The 6,000-nt window shown below is 38.1% G+C and overlaps 1 long non-coding RNA gene across 2 annotated transcripts in view; it reads right to left on the bottom strand.

Annotated features, from left to right (window-relative positions):
- Positions 1–2,804: 2,804 nt before the first annotated feature.
- LOC144297144 (uncharacterized) overlaps positions 2,805–6,000 on the bottom strand; it is a 62,701-nt gene continuing 59,505 nt past the window's right edge. Inside the window, exons 3-4 of one of the 2 annotated variants that reach the window (XR_013364231.1) lie at positions 5,167–5,265; positions 2,805–3,634 (exon numbers count right to left, since the gene is read on the bottom strand). This is a non-coding gene — a long non-coding RNA (uncharacterized LOC144297144). Of the gene's footprint in view, positions 3,635–4,267; positions 4,580–5,166; positions 5,266–6,000 lie in introns of those variants that run through there. The other variant, XR_013364232.1, reaches the window with a different exon arrangement.

Here is a 6,000-nt window from a genome sequence, read left to right as displayed (position 1 = left end):
AACCCATGAGCAGCATGCATAAAACAGGGAGAGAAATTGCTGAGAAGTGGATAGTAAAATATGTGGCTTTTCACCTATTCAAATGCTTGATCCAATATGCAGAAAAGTCTACTTGTTAAAGTATAGAAGGAAAGTTGAATAGAAAAGAAGGAAAGGGCTTCCCTTAAGGGTTTGAAAATCAATTCCAAATTTCCATAAAGAACTAGACCTGCAGATGACATGTACAATGTATACCCACGTATATCTGTTGTCCACAGAGCTCTCTTGTCTTTATCGCATTCACATTTATTCCTTCTCTTCTCTTCTTCTTTTCTACATTTCAAAACAGCTCTACATCTAATGTAAAAAGAAGAGACCATCTCTTATGCCCACTAGGGAATCACTTGTTTGTGTTTACTATTATACCTTCTTATTAGGCAGACGTATTTGGAATGTGTTATTTAGAATTATTTCCTATGACAAACTACTATGAAATGGGTATTATTTGACATGTTCTTATGACATTTCAAAAGAGGAGCAACTCAATCCAAAATACTAGTTCCTTGATGGACATTGGTCTTCAATGGCTGCCTAATCCTCCTCTGCTTTGCTTTGCTTTTTTCTTTTTCTTTTCATTTTCTTAAGATTTTATTAATTTATTTTAAGTAAACTCTATATCCAACATGGAGTTTGAATTCAAGATCCTGAGTTCAAGTGTCACATGCTCTACCAACTGAGCCAACAAGGTTTCCCCCTGGTTTTCTTTTAGAAAAGTACTTCATCCCCATGGTAGAAGGGCAATTGCCTATCTTTGGAGGCTAAGAGACCCAGGTCTTTTTTCTGATAGACCTGAAGGTCAGATGTATGACAACCTCAGCCAACCAAGTTATCTCTCCTGAAACTATGAATCCTGAGTGAGTGATGCAAGAATGAAGAAAATATTGTAGAGATGATTTCTTTTTATTTTTTTTTAATTTTTTTTAATTTTTATTTATTTATGATAGTTACAGAGAGAGAGAGAGGCAGAGACACAGGCAGAGGGAGAAGCAGGCTCCATGCACCGGGAGCCCGATGTGGGATTCGATCCCGGGTCTCCAGGATCGCGCCCTGGGCCAAAGGCAGGCGCCAAACCGCTGCGCCACCCAGGGATCCCGATGATTTCTTTTTAGTAGCTTCAAAAGAGAAGAAGTGTGCTGACCAGGCATCTTTCACCATGCAGTGGTTGCTGTCCTTCCTACTTTCTGTCCTCTCAAGCCCCCTTTGCTCCTCTCTGTTCCCAAGCCTGACCTTACAGCCTCATAGCCTGTTATCCCTACATACACAAGCACCATATCCATTCTCATCCCTGCCCCCGTAGTCTTCAATTATCTTTAGTTTAAGAAAATAGCAGTCAGTCTCTGTGGACCACAAGTAAGGAAATCGATAGAATACCCAAGAGATAGAAGTGAATATTCAAAAGATAATTTGTAAACTCTTTCTGATTTCTTTGGAAATACATGTGAGAGGGAAATTGATAGGGTGTTTCTATACTATATGAAGAAATAGACCTCACAAACTATAAAGAAACATTTTTAGATTTTTCCCTTTTAAATATTTTCAGCATGTTTTGGGAAAATGGTAGCCAGATTTTTAAAGAAAAAGATGCGGGGTACCTGGGTGGCTCAGTGGTTGAGTATATGCCTTTGGCTCAGGTCATGATCCCAGGATCCTGAGATTGAGTTCCATGTCATGCTCCTCTCAGGGAGCCTGCTTCTCCCTCTGCCTATGTCTCTGCCTCTCTGTGTCTCTCATAAATAAATAAGTAAATCTTTAAAATAAAGAAAGAAAGAAAAGAAAAAAGGTGCCGTTGTTGATGTAAGAGTCTGTCCCTCTACTTTAGGAGGGATATTAATAGATAAAACCAGGGTTTTTAAACTTGACATATTATGAAACCTGAAACACTAAAAAAATTCGCAAGGTTAGGGGCACCTAGGTGGCTCAGTCAGTTAAACATCTGACTCTTGGTTTTGGCTTAGGTTATGCTCTCAGGGTCATGAGATTGAGCCCCACCTCGGACTCTGCTCTCAGCGAGGAGTCTGCTTGAGATTTTCTCTCTCCCTCTCCTTCTGCCCCTCCTCCTCCCTGCCCCCCGGGCCCCCACACATGCAGATGCACACACATGTGCTCTCTTGCTCTCTCGCTCTCTCTCACTCAAATAAATAAATAAATCTTTAAAAAATAGTTTTGCTAGGTTAGAGAGAGTTCTGAATAAAAGACCAAATGATCATAGTAATGACAGTGAAGTAAGTGGATGAGACAAGAGAACATGTCATCACTGGTCCCAATTAATACTTTTGTTGACAAGCAGCTGAGTCATGACATGGCAGTGAGCAAAGAACTGAATGAGTAGAGAGAAGCTCATGGATGAGAGAAGACACATAAGAAATCAAAATGATATAGACAAAGTTGGATAATGACTCTACTTGATTACTATCAGTTATTAATATTACTAACACACTTTCCTATGTATTACCAATTTTGGGGGGGGATTTACCTTTGATATATGTTTCTCACTTTAAATTTTTTTAATATTATAGAAAAAAACTCTCAAAGATTGTGAATTCTGGGATATGATAATTTACCATACTATGGGCAACACAGAGCTAAGACTGAATGGGATACATGTGTGATGTATTTGTGAGAGAGACAAGCATAAGTATAAAGAAAAGCAAGGGGGTGGGAGGAATGGATGGAAATTCAAGCCTGAATTGCCTGAACCAAGCTTCATGCTGGAAAGAAATGAAAGCCAACATAAAGATTGCAAACACTTAAGGAGTATTGGGAAAGAAAAACATAACAGAATTTTATAAGAGCTCTGGGAGACATACATGTTAAAGAGAAAAAAGAGCCAGCAAAATATAAAAATATAAAATATCCTTCTTTACTGAAGAAGGAGCAAGAGAACCAAAAGAATACATTATAATTGCAGTAAAAAGAGATTCAGGAAAAGGCTGCACACATGTCAAGGAAATTGCTGAGAGAGGAGAGGCTTACAAATTGAGTCATACATAAACATATTATTACATTGCTAAATTTTCCCTGATTTTTAATTAAAAGACATTCATCATTCAATTTGATGAAATTCTGAAAAGCATTTGGAAGATACCAAAGATCTATTGATGACATTTCACCACAACATAATTATTTCTGGAGAACATGCTGAATATACACATGTCGATTTTCGTGTGGACATGGAGACTTGTTACCATCAAAAGGTGTGTGCTTGACCAGCATGGGTGAAACAAAAAGAATTGAGTCCACAGTTAATCCTAGGAGTAGTTCTGTATAATTGTGATTTGTTTCATTATTGTACATGGCAAGAAAAGCACTTTGGAGTCAAAGAAGCTTGGGTTCAAATCTGAGCTCAGTTCAGCTTTTTCCTAGGTGTGTGACTGCAGACAGCTTCAGTACTCCCACCTGTAAAAGGTGCACTTGATAGTGTCTCTTTATGGCTGATGAAGTGTTTAAAACTGGAGTTATTGGGGATCCCTGGGTGGCTCAGCAGTTTAGCCTGCCTTTGGCTCAGGGCGCGGCCCTGCAGTCCCGGATCGAGTCCTGCGTCGGGCTCCCGGCACAGAGCCTGCTTCTCCCTCCTCCTGTGTCTCTGCCTCTCTTTCTGTGTGTGTCTCATTAGTAAATAAGTAAAATATTAAAAAAGAAAACTGGAGTTATTTTTTAAAATACCTATACCAATGTAGTAAGAGTTTAAAAGCTCCAGCTTGCTATTTCCTCCCTTCCTTGACCCCTACCACTATCAGAAAACAAACAAGGTAGAGCCTCCCAACTGATACTCAAATTGAAATCTTAAAATCCCATTTCAGATTAATCCATCTGGCCAAAGACTGTGTACTATTTTAGAAATTTAAAAATACTGAAAGATAACACATTCGGTCTGTCAGTCTCTTCTACCTCAGTGGACACATTTATGAAATCCTTGGCTGAGAGCGTCTTTTAATGGAGGCAGAAAGCCCATGAAAACCCTAAATCCATTTGCAGTGGTAGCATAAATGCATCATCCTGAGATGTCGAACCCGAGGGCACAGACAGATTTTATCTCCTTTATGGTTATTCCCTAGGGACTAACTTAGAGACTTTGGGAAGTATCATTTGGGGTGGGGGTAAGATCCATTTGATATTTAACATTTATGATTTTCTAGAGTGCCATAAGGGTAAAATATAAAAGCCTTTATTAATATTCAAGCATTTGTAATACATTTTTATTTATACATAGCCTTTATTCCCAGAGCTCTTGGGACTTTGCAGACACATTACAATTCAGACTCAATTTATCTTCACAAGTGTGTCACTAAAGTGTATAAGGAGGCAGTATAATTCTATTATCTTCAGATTACAGATACAGAAGAAAAAAAAAAAAGCAGAGACAGATAAAGTAATTTATCTATGGCCTCACTACACGTAAGTAGTTGAGCAGGGAATAGAACCAGTCATGTAATAGATATCTCTTCTGTCAGATAAGGACACCAGTGTCCCATCCCAGCTGGAAACTGTCTTTTTCTGAACCCTTACTACCAACTTGATGAAAAGATAGGAAGATGGGATCCTATTCAGGGAAATAAAAATAAATAGTTCAGTCTCCAACACATCACTGCAGATACAACTGCTATGGATTTGGTCGCTGTTAGGTAAGGCACTGTTTGTTGAGGCTAAAGTTCAGAGCGGCTTTCTGTCCATTAGATGAGCATTTGTGTATCATATAGAACCTGCAGGGCCCCTCCTTTGCTGACCTTCCCACCAAACCCTTCCCTTTTTAAAAATTTTAAAATTATTTTTTTAAATTCTACTATAGTTAACATACAGTGTTCCTTAGTTTCAGGTACAATATAGTGACTCAACAATTCTATACATTATTCAGTGCTCATCATGATAAGTGTGGTTTTTAATCCCCATCACCTAATTTACCCACTCTCCCCCCACCTCCTGTCTGGTACAACAGTTTGTTCCTTATAGTTAAAAGAATGCTTCTTGGTTTGTCCCACCAACCCTTCTTTAGCTGGCTTCATCCCAAGTGTGGTTAAACAAATCCCTTCGAAAGTCTAGCACGGCTGAATCTTAACTTTAACATCTCCGCCCACCAAACCAGAATCACGCCGCAGCCACTCTTAAAGGTAAAAATTAGAACATACATACCTCTGGCCCTGAGCCAGGTCTGAGGCAAGACTTTTACTTTTGTTTTTCCGTCAGTTGTTTTCATTTCAGAGGTCACCGTTCAGAAGAAAACAGGAAAACCTAGCACGAATATTTTCACTTAGGGATAATAAACAATCACTTGTTCATTATTTTTGTTTATAAAAGTTGACTTCCTTTAATTCTCGAGAAAAATGAAATAAGATGGGAGAAAAATTATTAAAATGGAATGTTTAAGATTAGATGGTCAAGATAATTTATTCATTGTAAAGGTATTGAAAGATGTTGTAAAGCCTCGAATCAAAGTCTTCTTTAATTGCTTGGGATTGTGACCAGCTTGAATTTAGGTAAGAAAAACTGCATTAAAAAATCTGTGAATGGCTTAGATACAATCTCTTTCCTCTGTCACTTAAAGCAAAAATAAAGTCTCCATCTATTTTTTTTCCAGGTTCATTGAGAAATTGGCATATATCGCTGTATAAGTTTAAGGTACATAGCGTGATGGTTTGATTTACATCTATTGTGAAATAATTACTGCTGTAAGTTTAGTTAATATCAATCATCTTGTATAGATACAATTAAAAGAAAAGAAATATACTCTGTACCCAGCCTATTCATTCAGCCCCACTCACTCAACCTCAGCAGCCATTGATCTTTTCACTTTCCCATAGCTTTGCCTTTTCCAGAATGCCATATCGTTGGAATCATATACTATGTAGGCTTTTCAGATTGGCTTCTTTCATTTAGTAACATGTATTTAACATTCTTCCATGTCTTTTCATGGCTTGTTAGCTATTTCCTTTTTAGCACCAAATAATATTCCCTGTCTGGATGTAA

This window comes from Canis aureus, chromosome 25 (assembly GCF_053574225.1).
Source record: "Canis aureus isolate CA01 chromosome 25, VMU_Caureus_v.1.0, whole genome shotgun sequence".
In the NCBI taxonomy this organism is placed as follows: domain Eukaryota; kingdom Metazoa; phylum Chordata; class Mammalia; order Carnivora; family Canidae; genus Canis; species Canis aureus.
Note: the sequence above shows the minus strand (reverse complement) of the source record. Positions and strands in the feature narration are given on the sequence as shown.